Consider the following 25216-nt stretch of genomic DNA (forward strand, 5'->3'; position numbering starts at 1 on the left):
TCTAGTTGTCCTCGCCCTCACGACCAATAGCCTTAGTTTTTCGCGCCAAGAATATTACTCTCTCAAGTTTTTTTCGCCTTATTATCACCACCCGTCTGCAGATTGGTTCCGATTTCCGCCCCCTGGTGGTGGGTGGGATGAAGCTGTTTCGTTGCGGCTGCATGCTTCATCAGAGATAGGGTGGGAGGGGTACGTCTGCCCGAGTAAAGTAAGATAACAACTTCCAGCGCACCATCATAACAAATCTTGGCATCTTGAAATCATTTTGTTTTTCTCTGTTATCTGAATATAGGATATCGAGTATAACTAGTTCTGTTACCATATGTTATCAAAAAAGAAAATCGTGTATTCTTGTACATAAATGCAAGCTTTTGTTACATATTTAGTTTATTTGAGTATTTGGCTTACACACGATATGTAGCTTCTTTCAACGTTGTCCTTCATAATAGTAACACTAACTCAAGGTCTTATAAATTTAGACCCGTACAGCCTTTAGACAGTACTGAGAAGTTTTTACGTATTTATACATATTTTCATATATTTTTTTCGAACTTAACTTGACACCAATGATATAGATGTTATTGTTTTTATCAACTAATACATGTTCCACCTGGAAAAAATCCTTAATTTTTACAAAAGAATCATCGTAACCTATATTTTCACAATTTGTTCGGCTGCAATAAGAAATACCGTCATACGAGAATTTAGAATGGTGACTAATTATCCTTTCCAACACATCTCTATCAATAAATAATTCATTTGGCAATTCATAAATAAATTTCTCGTCGAACTGTAATCTATATCCCGGTTTAGTGTTCCATAGTTGAGAGTGCCATGATTTCATTAGGTTATTATGACAAATACGATTTAAAAAAAATTTGTTACAGATCTGAACAACTGGATGATTATTTCCTGTTCTAAATCCAAGAATCATTCCATTTCCGTTTTCGTAAGGATAAAGTGATGAGTTCCATAGTGCTCCAAAATTTCTCGCGCATTCAGCTAAATGTGTTATCAAATGAACATTGCAGCACATGTTTTCCTCTCCATACAATTTCTGAAAGCTACGAACAAAGCGCTTCAGTTGTTGTTCAATCTTCTCTATCATATTTTCTAAAAGATGGGTATCCAACAGTTGAAAAACACAGGTGGTGAGTAGCATAAAATTATCCAAATATTTGGCTGGAAGAATTTCGATAACACACGGATAGAAAAAATGGAATAACATATTTTCCCAGTCACTAGCCTTGTTTTTCTTCAAGCCTTCAATTTTACCCGGATACCGGGAAAATGAGCTAGGTGTTCTGATAGCAAGCATACTTCTTTCCACTTCTTGCATTCGAAGTCCGATATAATAAGGTTTGCTGTGGTTGGATGATGCTGTTAACAACTCTCATAACTGCCTCACTACACCAAGCAGGACTGAGTGCATTTAATCGGGTGGAAAGCCGCGTCTTGAACTGTCCTACAGATCAGACGTTTTTTCGGTTGCTTGTGGACTGGTCTTTGACTGCCTATAGCTTCAAAGTTTGTGTTTTGTCAGTGTGTCTTTTAAAGACTACCTGAAAGTTATTTCCCATCAGTCTTTCTCAAGACTACCTACTTTTGAATTTAACATTTGTTTTAACTTTTTTCGTATCACCTGAAATGGCTGGACGGAAAAAGAAACCTCGCATCGCTGCGGGGAGGAAAAGAGAGGCATCTCTTTCTGACACATTGAGTGTCTGTAGTGACAATCCTTTTGATATTTTGCCTGAGCAAGAAGCTGGTGAAATGGAAGTTACCAATAATGAAACTATACAAAATATAAAATCTTTAAAAAAGGAGAAAGTTCCACCTATTGTGGTAACTATTTCTTCTGAATTTAATATAATCAAAAAGGAACTTTCAACGTTTGTTTCTGACGTTCAAGTTACCTATCAAATTGGCCGTAGAGGTGAATGCCGCTTATTAGCCGACTCAGTAAAGGGTCGTGATCGTCTTGTTCAGTATTTAACTGACAAGATGTACAAATTTTTTACATATGACACTAAGAACGCCAAGCCGTTCAAGGTTGTCTTGAAAGGTCTCACCAACGATCAAACCGTTGATGAGATCAAACTTACTTTAACAGAATTACTTGGCATAGCCCCTACCCAAGTAATTCTAATGAAACAAAAATCACGAGGCGAAAACAGTCAGAGAACTGGAATTTCCCTTGTTAATTATTTAATTCATTTTAACCGCAATGAGGTTAACAACTTAAAATTTTTTGAAAAAGCACATGCTCTGTATAATGTGCGTGTAAAGTGGGAAATTTATAGGAAGTATGGCGGAGGTGAAAAGCATATCACCCAATGCCGTACTTGCCAACGTTATGGCCATGGTTCCAAATTCTGTAACATGGACCAAAAATGTCTTAATTGTGGAGACTCTTCTCACAAAAAGGACACATGTCCTGTGAAAGAGAGTAAAAATTTTCGCTGTGCGAATTGTAACGGCAACCATATGTCAAATTTTTATCAATGCCCAATCCGTTTAGCAATTGTTAAGGCAAGGCAAGGTAAACAAAATTCAATTTCTCAATTAAAACCAACTTCAAAACAAAATTCTCCAAGCGTACCAGTGACGCATAGTTTACCTATTCCTTTGCATACCCGTTTAACTTATGCACAAGTTACAGGTAGTTCGAACATTATACCGCCTAGTGTTGGTAGTTCGAAAATGACCGTTAATATGGGTAAGCAAAACACGCTAGAAAATAATTGTACACCTATCACTCCAGCTAATATTGCTACCGAAAATATTTTTTCTAATGTCAACTGCCTGGGGCCTATTACGGCAGGTAAACTTTCTTTTTTGCAACAGGCAATGTTCGATCTTATGAACGCCATGTTGCAGGCAAAATCAATGTTTGAAGCCATTCAAATAGGCACAAATTTTAGTATTAAAGTTGTTTCTAATTTAAAATTTAGCAATGATTTTAAATAAAACAATTAAAAATTTAATTTAAATAAACAAAATTGGAATGCTCGCTCATTGAAGGCCAATGAGAATTAGCTTTTTAATTTTTTAACAGTAAATAATGTGCATATTGCAATTATTACTGAAACATTTTTGAAACCTAACATAAAATTAAAATATGATCCCAATTACGTGGTTCATAGATATGATAGGATTCAGGGTTCCGGCGGTGGGGTTGCAATTGTTATTCATCGCCGAATCAAACATCGTGCTCTTCCCCATCTTGAGACGAAAGTTATTGAAACTTTGGGAATTGAAGTTCAAACTGAACTTGGGATTTTATTTATTGCCGCAGCATATTTACCATTTCAATGCACACGCGAGCTCAAAAATTATTTTAAAGGTGATTTACAAAAACTCACCAGAAATCGTTCGAAATTTTTCATAATCGGCGATTTTAACGCTAAACATCGTTCATGGAATAATTCTCAAAGTAATTCCAATGGCAAAATTTTATTCAATGATTGTTCTTCAGGATACTATTCTATTTTGTCTCCGAATAGTCCTACATGCTTTTCTTCTGTAAGAAACCCTTCAACAATTGATTTGGTGCTAACAGATCAAAGTCATGTATGTAGTGATTTGATCACACATGCTGACTTTGATTCTGACCATCTTCCAATAACTTTTTCTTTATCACATGAATCAGTTTTAAACCCTATGAGCTCTGTTTTTAATTATAACAAGGCTAATTGGGAAACATACAAAACTCATATTGAGAGAAATTTCAATAATGAGCTTGATTTGCAAAACGAAGTGAGTATTGATTCCGCTTTGGAAGCATTAAAATGTGCAATTGTTGATGCCAGGAATTATTCTGTTCCAAAGGCTCAAGTGAAATTTGATTCACCAATAATTGACGAAAATCTTCAACTTCTAATTCGTTTGAAAAATGTCCGCAGACGTCAATATCAACGTTCTCGTGACCCTGTTTTTAAAACTATTTATAAAGATTTACAGAAAGAGATTAAGCATAGATTTACTCTTCTGAGAAATCAAAATTTTGAGACTAAAGTTGAAAAATTGAAACCATATTCAAAACCATTTTGGAAGCTGTCGAAGATTCTTAAGAAACCTGCAAAGCCTATTCCAGTTTTTAAAGATGGTGAACGTTTTCTTGTATCCAATGAACAAAAGGCTCAAAGACTTGCTCAGCAGTTTGAGAGTGTTCATAACTCAAATTTGAATTTTGTGAGTCCAATTGAAAATGAAGTCACACGTCAATTTGATTTAATTTCTTCCCAGAATTTTTTACCTGCAGAAATAATTGAAACTAACTTGAATGAGATTAAATCAATTATTAAAAATTTCAAAAATATGAAAGCACCTGGTGACGATGGAATCTTTAATATACTAATCAAACATCTCCCTGAGAGCACAATGGAGTTTTTAGTAAAAATTTTCAATTGCTGCTTCAAAATTGCATATTTTCCCAAATTATGGAAAAATGCAAAAATTACTCCCATTTTAAAACCAGATAAGAACCCAGCTGAAGTTTCAAGTTATCGACCAATCAGTTTGCTTTCTTCAATAAGTAAACTGTTTGAGAGAATTATTCTTAACAGAATGATGTCACACATCAACGAAAATTCAATTTTTGCAAATGAACAGTTTGGATTTCGCCATGGGCATTCCACAACTCATCAATTGCTCAGAGTTACTAATATGATACGAGCTAACAAATCTGAAGGTTATTCCACTGGAGCTGCTCTTTTAGACATAGAAAAAGCATTCGACAGTGTTTGGCATAAAGGTTTGATTGCGAAATTGCAAACTTTTAATTTTCCAATTTTCCTAATCAAAATTTTAAAAAATTATCTTACTGATCGAACTCTGCAGGTTGTCTATCAGAATTCAAAATCTGATAGATTTCCTGTCAGAGCAGGTGTACCTCAAGGTTCAGTCTTGGGTCCAGTCCTGTACAACATATTCACTTCAGATCTTCCTGATTTGCCTCCAGGATGCACAAAGTCATTGTTCTGCGATGACACAAGCATTTCCGTAAAAGGAAAAAGTCTTCGTGTCATATGCAGTCGATTGCAGAAAAGTTTAGATATTTTTTCTTCCTACTTGCAAAAGTGGAAAATCTCTCCCAATGCTTCTAAAACTCAAATGATAATTTTTCCGCATAAGCCTAGGGCTTCTTTCCTCAAGCCAAACAATAATCACGTTGTCAAGATGAATGGGGTTATTTTAAGTTGGTCCGACAAGGTTAAGTACTTGGGATTAATTTATGATAAAAAACTTATTTTTAAAGAGCACATTGAGAGTATACAAGCCAAGTGCATCAAATATACGAGATGTTTATATCCTCTCATTAACAGGAATTCTAAACTTTGTTTAAAGAACAAACTTTTGATTTACAAACAAATTTTTAGACCAGCAATGCTTTATGCTGCACCGATCTGGTCAAGTTGCTGTACAACAAGGAAGAAAACGCTCCAAAGGATTCAGAATAAAATTCTGAAAATGATTTTGAAGCGTCCTCCTTGGTTTGGTACACTCGAATTACATAGACTTACTGGTGTTGAACCATTAGAAGCTATGTCAAATAAAATTATTAACAATTTTCGACAAAAATCGTTGCAATCCTCAATTGTTACGATAAGCTCTCTTTATAGCCAATAAGTTAGCAATTAAGTTAGTTGTAAGTTTACTTCCCCTTTCCTGACAAGTAGGTTTAGATCCCTACGAATGATAAGTCCTAATTGCGAAAGCAAACAAATCCTAACAATCAAAATTACAAATTTCTAACAGTGTTGAGAAGTCACCATTTGTGATTGGACACACATACTCATTATTTACTAATATTTATCATAAATACTTAAGCTACTAACAAATCCCCCCTTAAAAAAAAAAAAAAAAAAAAATCGGGTGGAAAGCCTAAATATTGATACAGTATTTACGTACGGGTTTTCTTTAGCTTGAACGACTAGAATATTACCTTTCACTACATCAAAATACGGGAATGATAGAAAAACTGAGAGACCTTTTATTCCTTTGACAGCCATTCCAGTATTGTGAGCCTCGATCATATGTCGTCGCGTATCCGAGTGAATTCTATTATCACTTTTTGTAAATGGATATCGTATTTGATTTCCATATACAATTTTTCCTTCGTGTAAACATAAAGAACAACCGAACTTTCCATTGAATTGAGTTGAATTTTGAAGCTTTGGCCTTGCAACAGAATCTAGACAGTTCTGTATAACTATAACCTTATATATTTTGGTACCAATAGCAATTCCGTTTCTGAGTTCATTCATTTATTCGCAGAAATGTTTATAAAACAGCGGGGTACTCGGCTCACCTTTGCTCAACCAAACAGCAGCCAACAATAAATTGTTTTTATCAAAACGAATGCGCGATGGTAAATTATTAATAGTAACAATCATAGGATAGCAAGGTTTGTTGACACTCCAGCGATATGCCGCCGCTCCATCGGTATTGACTGACAGCGTAATTATCTCACCGGATATTTCGGCAGATATTTGTCTCACATGTTTGCCGTTATTAATGTCGCTTATTCCTTGTTCTCTAACCAGTTTACCGTATTCCACTATTTCTTTTTGATATTTGAGTACTGTCTCTCTCAATTGTTTTTCAACAGGTATAGTCATGAAAAAGTCGAATTTGTTATTTCCACATTCTTCAATTGTGCAAACAGCTTTTTTGTCTGGAATGAGCTTTTCCATAGCACATTTACATTCTGTGCAATAATAAACTCGTGAACATACGTATGGATCAGGAAAAGAAGCACAAAAGGTTTCAAAGCATTATGAAAATAGTTTTGACCCAGTCATCAAATTAATCATTTTGAGCAAAGCCACAAGCGCTCCTTGAGTTAGGCGAAACCTTATATAATAAGTGAGTACCATGAAGCGAGCTTCTGCAATTGTCACGGTGGAATCAAATCTCATCCGTTTGCTATGGTCAAATAACACCTGCAATTAAACTATTATAATGAACAATTTTCTCTTAAGACCTTCACCAAAATACTTTGCTCAACGTTGGTAATTCCATTTTGTTCGATTGATCGTTGTTTCCATCAGATTCATTTTCAGAATAAATGATCTCAGATGGCTTTGAGTAATTGTCGGATGCCTCAAAATATTCAATGGAATTCGATTTTTGTAATGTGCAGGTATCATAATTTTCGGTTTTTCGATTAATTTCCGACGAAGAGTTTTCAGCAGGTTGAACAGCTTCTGCCTGACTGTAGTCGATAGAATCACCTTGTGAGTATACCACTGCGTTTCGTTTTTTTCTCTGAAATGTTTTGAATTGACACTATTCATCTGATAGATATGAAGAACACAAACCTTTTGCAAATATTTTTTGTTGCTGAACTGACTCAGGATATAAAAATGTCTTTTATTCCGCCGAGAATTCATTTCCACAAAGGTTTGAGTACAGATGTATTCACAAATATATTGCTCGTATGACTGACAACTCAATGTATTATGAACATCATAGGGTGCTTGTATGAATAATGGGCATTTTAGTGTCGTTCATTTTCTAAATGAACATTGTAATGATAAATTATTATAATAATCTATGTTAGAAAACGAAGTGTTATTATTCACAGCTGCATCAAAAATCATTCAATATTTACTAGAATGCAACTAGTCAAGCTTGTTATAAGTTAGATATGTGAAAGTCCACATTTGGATGCAGGTACACTACCGATAAATTAACCCTATGGGTATTTGACTCGACTTTGAAATTTACCAATATAGTCAATATCCACATAGCCTGGCGGATAAACGGATCGGTGACAATCTAAAGTATTGAGGTGGAACAAATTGACAGGTTTCCCAAAGATTAACTCAACTGAGGTTGGATCTGAAATTAACACTGAATACTCTTTAAGTCGTAGGAGAAGTGTACCTTTTTAATGTGCATCGAAATAAATGCAGGTTTAATACGCAAAGCCCTATTTAGAGTTCCAAGCGAGCTGAAAATCTCATACAAAATGGTCATTTTTTCACGCTCGTGAAAAATGCAACCTGCAAAAACTCCACTTCACTTGGAACTGTAAACAAATTCGATCCAGCGAAATCGAAGATTGTGGATCTCATCTTTTTCACTTGGGTTTACTTTTTTCACGCATGCAAACGCAAGTGAAAAGCAGCAAGCGAAAACTTGCGTGCGTATATATTCTGCTAGTTGCAGCTAATTTTCACCTCACTCGGAGTGTTAACTCGTGAATTTCCCTTCACTTAAACTGTAAACTGCAGGCTGGTGAAATACCTGCGTGTTCCACAAACAGGTTTTAACGACAGATTTCGCAAGCGAAAATTTAGGCTTTTTCACTTGTCAAATTTTTCACTTCGCTTGGAACTGTAAACTATGCCTAATATCAAAATATAATATAGGTGCAATGATTTATTGTCTAAATGATTGTACATTCTAAAGACACACTTCTCGATTACTTAATCAGATCGAAACTTCGTTTAATTTTAATACTAGTTAACTCACTAACATTTAGTTATCACTCGATTTGTTCATGTTCTCTCTTTGGCCTTTTTGAGAAAATTGCATATTCTATTCTATATTCTATTTTCCTGTTATGTGCAAAATGAAATTCGTAAATAAATTCTTGTTTTGTCACGATTGAAGATTTTGCTTGAAAAAAGTGTCGAATTGTTGGATTTTTCATTCGCCAGACTGTATACATAAAGACAATAGACTATTCCACGAACTGACAGTCGTCATATAGTTGTTTTGCAAAGTATATGTAATACACATTTTGAAATGCCCGTATGAGAATTTTAGAGAAGATTACCAAAATTATCACATTATCATGATCACATTCACCCTTGAAAAATTTCCTATCCTCTGCACTCATAAAATAAACAAATTGAAGGTGGCAGCACCGTAACTCTCTCAGCGCGAAATTATTTAGAAGAGAGATTTGCGGAAAGTCTGTTACGAGCGGTTCTAAAATGTAAAATGTTGGTTTAAAAAAGCATACAAATGAAATTTAAATAAAACAAAGTAAAAACTGATTAATATGTCGGTTGCAAGCAGATTAACTTAAACAGTGGTTACTAAATCATTTCTACAAGATTAGTTCCACGCTTATAATCGTTTGGCATACCTCTCTTTCATTTTCTTTGATCAAACCAGGGCGGCTTAACTCTCAAGCTGGCATGCCAGAGCTGCATATTTTTCTGATAAACTTGCACACTTGCAGGGTTTAAAAAAATCAGACCTTTTTGCAGGTTTCAAATGTTTCTTTAAATTTTAAATTTATATTACTCAAATATGTTGAAATCAGTTCGCACAGATTTGCCGAATTTGATAAATTAGATTTAAACACAAACGGATCTGTGGTTGAAAAGGGCCTCTCGAGTCATAGCATTGATCTTTCTGAGCAGGAAAATGTGCGTTCAGAAGACGTCATTGTCAGTCTTCTACCAGGTACATTATTCATATCTATAAAAACAATTAATTATTCTACAAATCTTTTCGATTTTTATATTGTATCTATGGAATAGCTAAAGGAGTTAAAAATTACAAGCTGTTGTCAGAGAATTTAAAGAAGGGCATGTTGAAGGAAAAGAACGCTAAATTAGAAGCCCAGAATGAGAAACTTTTGGAATGCTTGACGTCGAAAATTTTACCTGTTCCAGAAAAACCTTTTGCGGGGGAAGAAGGGTTTCTTAACTGCGAAACTCTGACAAAACTGTCCTTTGAAGCGGGTGATAGTGATTATACATTTGTAAAGTTTCTCATGATGAAACTGTGGCCTGAAGAATTTATCGGACGTTCAGTGACAGGTCGCCCATCCAATAATCCCTCTGGTCGCTCAAAGAACGTCAATAGTATCCGAGCTGGAAGTGGATCATTGAAGGAAGCAACCGATGGTGTAACTGAGAAACGCAGTGAGCGTTGGAAAAGGTAAAAGTGGATTACATAATAAGTATGTTTTTTGCAATGAAATGTTTTCTAATATTTCTTATATATTTTTTATTAATTACAGATCGTCTCTATGAACGACGCATTTTTTTGCGCGATGATGTATCAACTGCAAAAGCTGTCTCCAATAGCGGAAAACGTACAATGACTCGATTTATCGCAAATGTTTCTAGAAAATAATTTTTTTTCAGATTCTCAGTAAAGCTCTTTAAATTTGTTGTTAAGGTTCATCTTTTGTTTTATTTTGTAATGTTATTCGACATAAGTTGTTTTTTTTTAATTATTTTCTTACTGATTTTTTTTTTATTTGGTTTTGAATGATTTACAGTGATAATTAAATTCTACATGAGGTGATTTATTAGCAATTATATATGAAAATTTCAATCGCTATACTGCTAGCCACATGCGCTATAAACATGCACACACGCGCTACAGACATGCATACACGCCATAAACATACACAAACGCTATACAGCTAGCCACACACGCTAGCCACGCACCTTATATATTAGAGACACACGCTACAGATATTCACACACGTTATGTGCACACACATACATACGCTGGATGATGGTGGCTTCTCAAACCACCTGGCATGCGAGTCCCTATCAGTTTCGGGTTGTATTCACCCAACGATATCTGAATTGGATTACCGCTGGTGGGGTCCAACTCAGATCGAAGGGAAACCAAACTGAAAAAGGTAGGAACTGCAGCTAACCACTACCACCGCTGCTGATCCACTTCGCCTACTGCCATCGGTGTTGATGTCCGCTGCTGCTGCCTGCCGCTAGTAAACTGATTTGCTTGAGAAGAAACAGTCTCTTGTATAGCCCAAAGAGTGCATTCCCGGCTAACTAGGTACTCCATTCTGTCGTCCTTTTTAGGGAAAGGCAGCAAGCGACCAATCAAAAGTCGACATTTGCGTTTCAACAATGTTCAACAATTTTCAATATTACAATAGTTTGAACAATCAGATTACAATTTTCTGCATTTGGACGGGTGCTTAAGTGATTTTCCAATCGATTGCTGCAAAAATGACAGAAATCGGTTGGAAACTGACTGGGTTTAAAACGCTTGAAATTGGACAATTTTTGTGACGCTCTCGATGTTTTCGGTTTAAAAATTGGATCATTGTATTGAAATTGGGTCCCTGTAATTGTTGCCGTAAGACGTATTCTACGTCAAAAATAACTTTTTTGTGTTATGAGATAGAGAAAAGGTTCGTTCAGCAAAGTTGCAAAGGATTTAAAAATATGAAACTTTTATGAACAAACAAAAATCCTATCTCCATTGAGTACATAGTTATAATTATTTAATGTGTGAGTTTTTCAAAATTTAGCTTATTGTACTTAATGTTTGTTACTTGCATTTTACAATAAAATGTTGTTTGGAGGAATTGTTAGGAGGGTATACAAACCATATATTTTTGCCGAAGACTAGGACTTTTTCATACAAAGCTATATCATATTTTAGCTTAGTTTTTCGACAATTTTAAGAACGTATAGGGTAAAAAGGGGCAAGTGGAATCATGACGTCAATACTTTTCCTTCAAGTTAACCTGAAGTTCTAAAAACTCTTGAAGGTTCCATTTGACCCAATTCAGCCATATTGGAGTACGGCGATCATTTGTTGCAGTAAGTTTTCATATATTAAATATAGAAACATTTTGTGTTATAAGGTAGTTTTAGAACGTGTAAAAATATACATAAAAACTTCTTATCTTCATTGGGTACAGCAAATATCACATAAAATAATCTGTATTTACATGATAGTTACTTAAAATTTAGTTTTTTGCATAACTTTTGTTAGTTACATTTCACAAGAAAACGTTATTCTAATGAAGCATTTAATCATACAAAACACACATTTTTGTTGGAAACCACACATCTCCAGGACTTTCTTACAAAGTTATTGCATATTTTAGCGGGGCAGGTGGAATCATGATGTTAATACTTTCTCTTAAAGTTCAGCTCAAGGACTAAAACTGTTATAAGTTACATCTTTTCCAATCCACCCTATACGTTCTTAAAGTTGTAGACAAAATAAGCTAAAGTCCTGGAGATGTATAGTTTCTGGTAAAAATTTGGGTTTTGTGTACTTTAACAGATCCTCCGAACGACGTTTTTTTGTAAAATGTAACTACCAAAAGTTAAGCCAGAAGTTACTTTGTACTTCCACATAATATACTTAATAACTTGGTTCCAAATGAAGACAGAAATTTTGTTTATTCAGCAAAGTTTCATATTTTTGAATATTCTTCAAATTTGCTGAACAAATCTTTCCTCTATCTTTAGACACAAAAAAGTTATTTTTTCAATTTTTTATATAGGTACACACCATTAAGCTAAAGTGAAGGTGAAAGGCGTTATGCAATTAAGTTCCACTTTTTGCGTTATTGGACCACTCTGGTACTGTTTTTCTAATCCTGTTTTGCTCCAGGATAGTCATTGATCTAGGTTACACTCTCTTCAATATACTCAAAATTCACATGTGTTACACATTAGTGATAAGAAAGTTTTGAGATAAACGCAATTTTAGTTTAGTTGGTAAAGCAAAAATATGAAAACTGGCAACACTGATTCGAAATTTAAAAAGCTTTTTTTAATAGGTGGGTTTGTTAGTAGCTTAAGTATTTATGATAAGTATTAGTAAGTAATGAGTTTGTGTGGCAAATCACAAATGGTGACTTCTCAACACTGTTAGCAATTTGTAATTTTAATTATTGGGATTTGTTTGCTTTCGCAATTAGGACTTATCATTCGTAGGGATTTAAACCTACTTGTCAAATAAAAGAAATAAACTTATAACTAACATAATTCCTAACTTATTGACTATAAAGAGAGCTTATCGTATCAATTGAGGATTGCAACGATTTTTGTCGAAAATTGGTTATAATTTTATTTGACATAGCTTCTAATGTTTCGACACCAGTAAGTCTATGTAAATCGAGTGTACCAAACCAAGGAGAACGTTTCAAAATCATTTTCAGAATTTTATTCTGAATCCTTTGAAGCGTTTTCTTCCTTGTTAAACAACAACTTGATCAAATCGGTACAGCATAAAGCATTGCTGGTCTAAAAATTTGTTTGTATATCAAAAGTTTGTTCTTTAAACAAAGTTTAGAATTCCTGTTAATGAGAGGATATAAACATCTCGTATAGTTGATGCACTTGGCTTGTATACTCTCAATGTGCTCTTGAAAAATAAGTTTTTAATTTAAAAAGCTTTATATGGAATGTCTGTAGCTCCTACGGTCTTCGAGATATGATGTTTTTCCAAAACATGGAAATTTATGTTTTGTGAAAATATGAGAAAATGGGGGGCCGCAATGGGAAAGGTGTTGTCAAATTGAACCAAAACTTTGGATTTTTCAATTTCAACCTCAAACAAGCAATTTATGTATTTTGGAGCGAATCGAAAAGGGTCGTTGCATTTGCTTGGTTACTTGTATGGTTAAACTCATATAAAAAATTTCAAAAATTATATGGAAAACATACCTATTTCATATTTGTTTTAAATAATTTAGCCATTCGTTTTTTGCACCAGCTTTTTTTCCTAAAAATGTATCACCAGAATTTTCCGATGTATTTCGCAGTAAGTAGATTAAAATAAATTTACATTAAATTTCCTAATTGCTATTTTTTAAGACAAGCTTATGCAGAGCAAATAAACACAATGCAGAAAGAATACTTAACTATGAACAAAAAATAATTATTTTAAAACATTTTTGGTTGATTAGACTCAAGTGTATTTTTATCTCCCAGATGGTACGATGTTGGCCTAACAAGCCAGTCGTCGTAGGTTCGAGTCCGGGTCGGGAGAGACTGTTGGTGTCAGTGATATCGTAGCGCTAGCCTCGCAATTGTCCTGTACACTAAATTGTTGGCTGCGAAAACTGTGTATGATTAAACAGAAGGTCGAGTTCCGACTCGGAATGTAGCACCAAGCTTTACTTTTTTTTTGTATTTTTATAACGACTCCAGTTTTTATAACGACGCCAATTATGACAGGAGCACCAGTTATGGCTATATCTTGTAAACCCCAGTCATAGCACTACCCCCCTTAAACTCCATAGTTCATACCATAACTGGCACATTTTAGGTATTGCATTACTGGTACACCTTCCCCATTCTGACCACTACTTATCGAGTTCCAAAGTCTACGTACACAAAAGGCCGTGTCAAATAAATGCTGTGTGAAAATAAAATAGACGAAAGGTCAAACATGGGAGTTATTAGCTTGAACCTCTATTCTCGATTTATTCGAAACACATTATTTCATATGTTAATCCCGATTCTAAATAAAATTCTAAGTTTAGAAATAGCCAAACTTTTGCCCCCCAAAAAAATATATTCAAATACATCTTGTGATTGATCATTCTTTTCCCACTGCATGCCCACAAACAGACCGGGCAGTAAATCTTCCCAGCGTCGATGACTAACTTTTCGCCAGCATGTCCGGTTCAAACTTAACTACCCCGTACCAGCCTAACCATATAAAATAATTTAAATGACAATCTAACAGAAGTGATCAAATCGCCGTCTGCGGTGTCTCTACTAGCCCGCTGATGAAGTGTCTTCAGCACCTACGTCAGCTCCAAGAAGGATGAGAATTCTTAAGATGAATTATCACTTTCATTTGGCTGGCAGACAGCAAGCTGAGGTTCGCTTCTCGGCACAGCGAGGTATTAAAGTCACGAACGTGTCACGATGGTGAGTTTAGTCCACACTGACAAGGATTGCATTTCGGTAACTTAAGCGCACGGTATCGTGTTGGATGGAAGTCGCTTTCGGATTACGGAGGGGCCAGTATATGGTGCTGAAGATGCATGACTTCAATTGAAATTCAATTGCCGTGCCGGTTTGCTCCTTTGTAGATTGCTTCCCTAGTAGGGTGCTGAGAAAATAGTGGTCAAAAAGCATTTTTTTTAAGTTTCAAAGAGCGTTTCGTTCAAGAGGTGTTGGGAATGTTATTTTCGATTACATTTGTGCAACTAAACAAATAATTATTACACTTAACCCACCGTGCCTTGATCAATTGCAGACTCGAAGATTATTATTAATCGTTGGCGTTTAGTGAAAAATAAAATTTTTAATTGATTCTTAGGCAGCATTCCTTCGGCGACGACCGGACAAATCTACCGAGTAGGTGAAGGATATCTGTTTTCTTCTTCAGACAAAATGAAAGAGGTATAGGATTGTATCTTCTTCTGCTGCAGCTGCTGCCCGGACGGTGATTGTGAAATTCTGAGCTGACTCGGTTGACCGCCACCGTTCCGCGCGGTGCACTGCTGCAAAGGTAGTAAATTGTACGAGACATTAATTTGTCTGACTAATGCCGAGGAGAGAGGCTACATCAGCTGGCGCTACGCAGGCGTTGGTAGGTGATGATCTGCCGATGCGATACTGGAAATGAATTCTTTGTCTTCGGTAGACACCGTCCACTTCAACTGATTGTATCAAATTAGTCAAACATGTGCTAGATAAAAATAAAAATAAGTGATCATTATACGTACGTCATATATTTTATTGTTTTGCTTGGGTTAACCCAAACTTGGACAAAAACATTCCTTTTTTATGACAGGAAAACCACAACCATGCAAAATATCATCACCTTGAAGACAGCTGCTGCGAAAATATCCGGATACGAAAACAAAATCCGTCGCTCCGAACTTACGAAAAATTGTTGGTAAACGAGAAACAAACTCAAATAAATAGCTTCCCATGAGCGTCAATTCAAATTCAATTCAACCGATTTTATTGCATCTATTTTTTTCTTCAGTTTTTAGAGGTGATAATTATGGAAATGAAAATCAACCAATTTCATTTCCAAGACCTTCAGGAACGAAAAACAACCATTGTTTTCATACTTTACAAGATTTCTAATTATGAATGCAGACTCAGACGTCACTAATTATAAATGCTGTACGCACAGTAAGGCTTTCTACCGTCTTAATTTCAGCGTAGTAATCTATTGAGAAATAATTAAATTAAATCAGCGGAAGAGCAAATTGTCCGTTATTGCAGGATGCTTAGTGATACCGGATATACAGGACATTAGTTTTTCACGTTGTTTCATCTTAATTTTTGTTTTCAAAACAAAAACACAATCAACGAATAACAATACCAAAGACAGATTTAACTTGGCATTCGGAGTAAACAATCAGTAATCAGATAAACTTCCGCTTTAAAGTTTCATCCCTTCGGTTCGCAGGTTCGCCGTTTGAGGTCACGTTAAAATCACCTGCAAAAAATCAATTATTTCTCAGAAATAACTAAACAGACCTTTGCGGGGCAGCTCATTGTTACCGCCCCGAAACGGAGGCAATATTTGTGATCATCATCAGCAGCCTTTTGATGTACAACGTACACGAGCTTCTTCCCTATATACACCTTAGCAGATCACAATCGACGCTCCTGCGAACGCCAGAGCAACCCGGTATCTCAACAATGGCCAGTCAGTCTGACGAGTTTCCCATTCCCGTGAGGGTAGTAAATTCGATGAATATTTATTCGAACAGTTCAGCGGCGGGCAGGCCTAACCTCGACTGTTCGGCTAACGTGTGGACGTACAACAAGCTTCTGTAATTACACCCCGCAACGTGGCCGGAAAAACGGCAATTGTTTCATTATTAGAGAAATAATTGGCCCCACAGATTGAATTAGATCAATCGATCTTCTCTACACGTGTAGTTGAATTCGTTGAACAAAAAATTAGATAGCAAATTGTTTCCCCGGTGAAACAAATGTAGCTAGTCATGCGAGCTTGGATGACGCTTGCAACGATGTGTGTCACAGGTTTAAAATTTGTGTAATAAATTTGTTTTTTTTATATTGTTGTAGTCCAATTTTTCATTCAGTTTTTTCCTTTAAAGTCATTATAATATGATTAACTAAATCTTTATCTCTGACATTATTTTGACCGATCGAAGAATTTCAAAGTAATTTTTTGTGTTACTTTTGGTCATACTACGCATATATAACTTTAAAAAAATCACCGTTCAGTAGGTGTCTTAGTGCAAGCGGTGTAAATCTTTCAAGCGCGTTCTGGTTTACTCTCAGTGAGCAATTCATCAGAAATTTTGCGCGCTCTATCGTGATGGTGCCCAGTATGACTATTTCAGTACAACAGTTTCAAGTGTCCCTTATGGTAGCTTTGTGCTTAGGGACTTCGTTCGCATTAGTTTTACGTCAACAGTTCCCCAGTTATTTAAGCCTGGCAATTTAAACGGTTATTATATATAAGGTTTAGCGTAATCGTTTTGCGTTTTACGTAATCAAGCTACTCATTAATTTGTAATGGGTAAATTAAAATGTACACGAATTGAAGCGCGTAATTTTGTTTGAGCCAGATGATTAGCAATTAGAGCAGGTAACCGAAATCAAACGATCTACTTCACATCGGTAGACTTTTTTTGAATATTAAATTATTTTCGAACTTTTTTCAGCATTGAAAAGTTCTCGATAATCATCATTAGCGCACAGTTCGTAGCTAGTTCATAACTTTATTTGTATCAGTAAACGTAATTCATTTTGTAATCTTCCCTGCTTCGAATTAAATTGAGGAATACTATAAAACAATTCATAATCTTCTCTTAATTTTTGATGTCTTTTTTCTCATCTTCTATCAAATGGATAGGAATTCTGTTCAGCTTGTCATGTCAAAACTCTCCAGTTTTGACAAATCTGGGTTCGACCTCCAAATCTTTCAATTCGTCAACTTTATTGCGCTTCGAATCCTTATACCTCCCACTTATCCAAATTTATCCAAACTATAGAAATGACTCTATCGGTTATTTCGGTCTTTTTTTTTTTTTTTTTTTAATGGGGGGGATTTGTTAGTAGCTTAAGTATTTATGATAAATATTAGTAAATAATGAGTATGTGTGTCCAATCACAAATGGTGACTTCTCAACACTGTTAGATATTTGTAATTTTAATTGTTAGGATTTGTTTGCTTTCGCAATTAGGACTTATCATTCGTAGGGATTTAAACCTACTTGTCGGAAGAGGGGAAGTAAACTTACAACTAACTTAAATGCTAACTTATTGGCTATAAAGAGAGCTTATCGTAGCAATTGAGGATTGCAACGATTTTTGTCGAAAATTGTTAATAATTTTATTTGACATAGCTTCTAATGGTTTAACACCAGTAAGTCTATGTAATTCGAGTGTTCCAAACCAAGGAGGACGCTTCAAAATCATTTTCAGAATTTTATTCTGAATTCTTTGGAGCGTTTTCTTCCTTGTTGAACAGCAACTTGACCAAATCGGTACAGCATAAAGCATTGCTGGTCTAAAAATTTGTTTGTAAATCAAAAGTTTGTTCTTTAAACAAAGTTTAGAATTCCTGTTAATAAGAGGATATAAACATCTCGTATATTTGATGCACTTGGCTTGTATACTCTCAATGTGCTCTTTGAAATAAGTTTTTCATCATAAATTAGTCCCAAGTACTTAACCTTGTCGGACCAACTTAAAATAACCCCATTCATCTTGACAACGTGATTATTGTTTGGCTTGAGGAAAGAAGCCCTAGGCTTATGCGGAAAAATTATCATTTGAGTTTTAGAAGCATTGGGAGAGATTTTCCACTTTTGCAAGTAGGAAGAAAAAATATCTAAACTTTTCTGCAATCGACTGCATATGACACGAAGACTTTTTCCTTTTACGGAAATGCTTGTGTCATCGCAGAACAATGACTTTGTGCATCCTGGAGGCAAATCAGGAAGATCTGAAGTGAATATGTTGTACAGGACTGGACCCAAGACTGAACCTTGAGGTACACCTGCTCTGACAGGAAATCTATCAGATTTGGAATTCTGATAGACAACCTGCAGGGTTCGGTCAGTAAGATAATTTTTTAAAATTTTGATTAGGAAAATTGGAAAATTAAAAGTTTGCAATTTCGCAATCAAACCTTTATGCCAAACACTGTCGAATGCTTTTTCTATGTCTAAAAGAGCAGCTCCAGTGGAATAACCTTCAGATTTGTTAGCTCGTATCATATTAGTAACTCGGAGCAATTGATGAGTTGTGGAATGCCCATGGCGAAATCCAAACTGTTCATTTGCAAAAATTGAATTTTCGTTGATGTGTGACATCATTCTGTTAAGAATAATTCTCTCAAACAGTTTACTTATTGAAGAAAGCAAACTGATTGGTCGATAACTTGAAACCTCAGCTGGATTCTTATCCGGCTTTAAAATTGGAGTCATTTTTGCATTTTTCCATAATTTGGGAAAATATGCAATTTTGAAGCAGCAATTGAAAATTTTTACTAAAAATTCCATTGTGCTCTCAGGGAGATGTTTGATTAGTATATTAAAGATTCCATCGTCACCAGGTGCTTTCATATTTTTGAAATTTTTAATAATTGATTTAATCTCATTCAAGTTAGTTTCAATTATTTCTGCAGGTAAAAAATTCTGGGAAGAAATTAAATCAAATTGACGTGTGACTTCATTTTCAATAGGACTCACAAAATTCAAATTTGAGTTATGAACACTCTCAAACTGCTGAGCAAGTCTTTGAGCCTTTTGTTCATTGGATACAAGAAAACGTTCACCATCTTTTAAAACTGGAATAGGCTTTGAAGGTTTCTTAAGAATCTTCGACAGCTTCCAAAAAGGTTTTGAATATGGTTTTAATTTTTCAACTTTAGTCTCAAAATTTTGATTCCCAGAAGAGTAAATCTATGTTTAATCTCTTTCTGTATATCTTTATAAATAGTTTTAAAAACAGGGTCACGAGAACGTTGATATTGACGTCTGCGGACATTTTTCAAACGAATTAGAAGTTGAAGATTTTCGTCAATTATTGGTGAATCAAATTTCACTTGAGCCTTTGGAACAGAATAATTCCTGGCATCAACAATTGCAAATTTTAATGCTTCCAAAGCGGAATCAATATTCACTTCGTTTTGCAAATCAAGCTCATTATTAAAATTTCTCTCAATATAATTTTTGTATCTTTCCCAATTAGCTTTGTTATAATTAAAAACAGAGCTCCTAGGGTTTAAAACTGATTCATGTGATTAAGAAAAAGTTATTGGAAGATGGTCAGAATCAAAGTCAGCATGTGTGATCAAATCACTACATACCTGACTTTGATCTGTTAGCACCAAATCAATTGTTGAAGGGTTTCTTACAGAAGAAAAGCATGTAGGGCTATTCGGAGACAAAATAGAATAGTATCCTGAAGAACAATCATTGAATAAAATTTTGCCATTGGAATTACTTTGAGAATTATTCCATGAACGATGTTTAGCGTTAAAATCGCCGATTATGAAAAATTTCGAACGATTTCTGGTGAGTTTTTGTAAATCACTTTTAAAATAATTTTTGAGCTCGCGTGTGCATTGAAATGGTAAATATGCTGCGGCAATAAATAAAATCCCAAGTTCAGTTTGAACTTCAATTCCCAAAGTTTCAATAACTTTCGTCTCAAGATGGGGAAGAGCACGATGTTTGATTCGGCGATGAATAACAATTGCAACTCCACCGCCGGAACCCTGAATCCTATCATATCTATGAACCACGTAATTGGGATCATATTTTAATTTTATGTTAGGTTTCAAAAATGTTTCAGTAATAATTGCAATATGCACATTATTTACTGTTAAAAAATTAAAAAGCTCATTCTCATTGGCCTTCAATGAGCGAGCATTCCAATTTAATATTTTAATTGTTTTATTTAAAATCATTGCTAAATTTTAAATTAGAAACAATTTTAATAGTAAAATTTGTGCCTATTTGAATGGCTTCAAACATTGATTTTGCCTGCAACATGGCGTTCATAAGATCGAACATTGCCTGTTGCAAAAAAGTAAGTTTACCTGCCGTAATAGGCCCCAGGCAGTTGACATTAGAAAAAATATTTTCGGTAGCAATATTAGCTGGGGTAATAGGTGTACAATTATTTTCTAGCGTGTTTTGCTTACCCATGTTAGCGGTCATTTTCGAACTACCAATATTAGGCGGTAGACTGTTCGAACTACCTGTAACCTGTGCATATGTTAAACGGGTATGCAAAGGAGTAGGTAAACTATGCGTCACTGGTACGCTTGGAGAATTTTGTTTTGAAGTTTGTTTTGGATTTTGTTTACCTTGCCTTGCCTTAACAATTGCTAAACGGACTGGGCATTGATAAAAATTTGACATATGGTTGCCGTTACAATTCGCACAGCGAAAATTTTTACTCTCTTTCACAGGACATGTGTCCTTTTTGTGAGAAGAGTCTCCACAATTGAGACAATTTTGGTCCATGTTACAGAATTTGGAACCATGGCCATAACGTTGGCAAGTACGGCATTGGGTGATATGCTTTTCACCTCCGCCATACTTCCTATAAATTTCCCACTTTACACGCACATTATACAAAGCATGTGCTTTTTCAAAAAATTTTAAGTTGTTAACCTCATTGCGGTTAAAATCAATTAAATAATTAACAAGGGAAATTCCAGTTCTCTGACTGTTTTCGCCTCGTGATTTTTGTTTCATTAGAATTACTTGGGTAGGGGCTATGCCAAGTAATTCTGTTAAAGTAAGTTTGATCTCATCAACGGTTTGATCGTTGGTGAGACCATTCAAGACAACCTTGAACGGCTTGGCGTTCCTGGTGTCATATGTAAAAAATTTGTACATCTTGTCAGTTAAATACTGAACAAGACGATCACGACCCTTTACTGAGTCGGCTAATAAGCGGCATTCACCTCTACGGCCAATTTGATAGGTAACTTTACCGTCAGAAACAAACGTTGAAAGTTCCTTTTTGAATATATTAAATTCAGAAGAAATAGTTACCACAATAGGGGGAACTTTCTCCTTTTTTAAAGATTTTATATTTTGTATAGTTTCATTATTGGTAACTTCCATTTCACCAGCTTCTTGCTCAGGCAAAATATCAAAAGGATTGTCACTACAGACACTCGAAGTGTCAGAAAGAGATGCCTCTCTTTTCCTCCCCGCAGCGATGCGAGGTTTCTTTTTCCGTCCAGCCATTTCAGGTGATACGAAAAAAGTTAAAACAAATGTTAAATTCAAAAGTAGGTAGTCTTGAGAAAGACTGATGGGAAATAACTTTCAGGTAGTCTTTAAAAGACACACTGACAAAACACAAACTTTGAAGCTATAGGCAGTCAAAGACCAGTCCACAAGCAACCGAAAAAACGTCTGATCTGTAGGACAGTTCAAGACGCACTGTTATTTCGGTCTTATTTTTTCTTTGTTCATATCTTGTTTTTCGTCTACTTTAGTCAGCGTGATCCCTCGCAGAAGAATTCCGAACCGGATCTTGCCTATGTATGCTGCTGCTCTATCGGTAATTTCGGTCTTATTTTTTCTTTGTGCATATCTTGTTTTTCGTCTACTTGAGTCAGCGTGATCCCTCGCAGAAGAATTCCGAACCGGATCTTGCATATGTATGCTGCAGCTCTTATTCATCGTGCGCTAGGTTCTAAATTTATTCGCAATCTCCCCCACACGGTTGCACCTTCACCCCGCTCAGTCTGCCGGTTTCATCTCGCACAGAGAATTACTTTTCGTTCTGCGTGGATGCCACCCGGTTGTAACGTCGATGACGTAGACGCTATAGCCGTACACTCGCACGAGAGTTCAACCAACGTCAGACTGCACACTACACGGTAGCGCTCTAATACCTACGTGGGCTGGACTCGATGTCATTTACCTGGATGTGTGATTTTTTGGAAGCTTTTTGGCTCGAGAAGGGCAGTGTTTCTGTTTTCGACTTCGTTATTTGCAATTTAAATCCACAATTTAAGCAGCCGTTTTCTTTGTTTGATTGGGTTTAAATTTGAAATTACGCATCAAATGGTGCTGGAAGAAAAAACTCGAAGAAGACTGATCATTTAACAGCGTAAACTAAACTGCAGCAGGAAATGGAACAATTCAATCATCACCGGCCTTGATCTTTGCTACCGACAGCATAATTTTCCAAATGATGTAATTATGATTTTATATACGCGCCGCAAACAGCAAATATTGGTTTCGCAGATTGTTTTCGATAGCAATAACCATCAATCATTGGTGGTTCGCAGAAAATAACGTCGATCCTCAAACTGGCCAATGTTGTCTTGTGTTGAGATCCATTCAGATCCGCTTGATCGGGCTGCCGCAGCCGAGTTCTGGCACGTCAATTGATGCGTTCAGCAACAAATAATACGTTATGAGCCTCATTAGCTTCCTTCCATTGCAACCACCAACGCATCAGACGCCTAGTAGTGCGCCATTCAACGGTCATCTGAACCCACGCGCCACAAATTTTATTTCTGATTCATTTGGTGCTGATTGGTGGTGACCACAAAAATAATTAAACATTATATTGACGCTGTTATTGTCGCCGAAAAAAAACTGTCCGCTTTCATTCAACCAATAAATCTTGCACAGTCTCGGAAAAAAGACTGACACAATCCACAGGAAAGCCGGAATCACCGGGCTAATCGGCTGTATAAGTGCGCGAAACATTTACGTTAGGCGGATTTACTACGTTAGTATTATTAGCACTCTCCAGTTGATGACGCCATTGTGAACGATTTAGGAGCCAAGTTCACAGATGTCAACAACGTTATGTTTACGACGCTCACGACATTTTACGAGACAGACACTGTGACGAGAGTTATCGCAGCCATCCATGCATTTGGTGGCACATCAACCGATGATTTATGAAAGAGAGGCTTAAAATCCAACAGCGGCTGACTATCGTGGATCGAATGACCATTAACACGCCCTCTGGAATTGAAACAAGAATGTTTTGAATCAAGAAGTCGAACCCAGTTTCAAACAATATTTGTTGTTCTAAACTTCTTAAATTCTTCTGAACAAATCCAAAACTCGTCATTGTTCACGATGGAATGTGAAAACACAAGTCAACCGATATTGTAAACAACAAACAACTTATGAATGATTCATCACCGCTAGATTCTTGAATTCTTGAGTGAAAATATCCAAAACAACGTAGCGTATCACAAAAACAATCAACCGACGAAAAATTTATCAGCAGATGATGTCATTCCAGGTATCAGTATACCTTCAAAGCAATCAAAAAAATTTAGAACACCTGTTTTTCCAGTGGTTTTAATATTATATAACCTCAGAACGGACCGAAAACTGCGAACTGTGGATGCATTATTGTTTCTTTTTTTATTTTGTTATTCTTGATTACGTCGTAATTCTTCTGTACAAGATTTTCAGTATCAACTCCATTATAACAATAAACATTTGAAAATATTAACATACAATTATCTAAAATCAATACAGATAATTGGATTTTCATCTTTTATCGTAAAATACTTTGTTGATGTAAATAAAACTTTACAGATTACAGTCATACCTCGATATAAGGCAACTTTATTTTTATTTTCGTTACGTTATATCGAGTTACGTTACATCGAAGCACATTTTTTTTTAAATTTATGCAAAAATGGTAATGGTTACTCAAAGATGCGCGAAAACCTATTTTCCATAACCTATCAGTATTTTTAAACCTTTCTCATGCCCATTTAGGACAATTTTCAACAAGCAAAAATTTTTAGTTTAGAGAAAATTTAGAGAAAATTTCAACAAGCAAAACAAAATTTTTTTCAATTGATCCAAGACTGTCAATTGTTACTGGAAGATGCGTGAAAACCTATTTCCATCGCCTATTAGTATTTTCAAACCTTCGCTATGCTCATTTTGGACAATTTTCGCCTTGGTTTCATTGGTTTCAAAATCTACTACAAATTTTTTTTCGAAGCAATTTATAGCCCAAAAACAGTTTCTGTATCATTTATTTATTTTCAATATCAATACATTTTAAAAAGTGACGTTATATCGAGGTTGCCTTATATCGAGATATGACTGTATTTAGTTACCTCACAGCTCAATAATCTTCAACCATGGTTTTGTAGTCAAAAAAAACATTTTTTTTTTCAAAAATATATATCCAAAAATAAAACAATTTATTGTTCAACTAATCATCACAATCACAATCAAATTTAAGTGTTTTGATTAGCTTGGTCGCGCTGAAAAACAAAAGTTTATTCAGGCCAATGTGCTGGAAACGGATCGAGCTTTCTATTTTTGACATAATTTGACAAAAAAATGGATTTTGACAGTGTTAAAACAATGTTTCGAAAACATCGAAGATGCATTTTTTACAACATAACTTGCAATCCATAATTTACAAATTGCCAAAAACTTTATAATAACATTTATAGTAAGTAACCGTTGACTACAAACCTTAGTTGTTACTCAATAATGTACAGGATATTCAGTAAGTTCGTATACACT

General features: G+C 35.4%; 1 protein-coding gene across 2 annotated transcripts in view; it reads left to right on the plus strand.

The window, feature by feature from the left end:
* LOC129727437 (NADH dehydrogenase [ubiquinone] 1 alpha subcomplex subunit 13) overlaps positions 1-25216 on the plus strand; it is a 510282-nt gene that overhangs the window by 41714 nt on the left and 443352 nt on the right. Inside the window, exon 1 of one of the 2 annotated variants that reach the window (XM_055685282.1) lies at positions 23339-23344. The exons of the other annotated variant lie outside the window; for it this stretch is intronic. The gene's annotated coding sequence lies outside the window, so the exon portion shown is untranslated. Of the gene's footprint in view, positions 1-23338; positions 23345-25216 lie in introns of those variants that run through there. 2 annotated transcript variants of the gene reach the window in all.

This window comes from Wyeomyia smithii, chromosome 3 (assembly GCF_029784165.1).
Source record: "Wyeomyia smithii strain HCP4-BCI-WySm-NY-G18 chromosome 3, ASM2978416v1, whole genome shotgun sequence".
NCBI lineage: Eukaryota > Metazoa > Arthropoda > Insecta > Diptera > Culicidae > Wyeomyia > Wyeomyia smithii.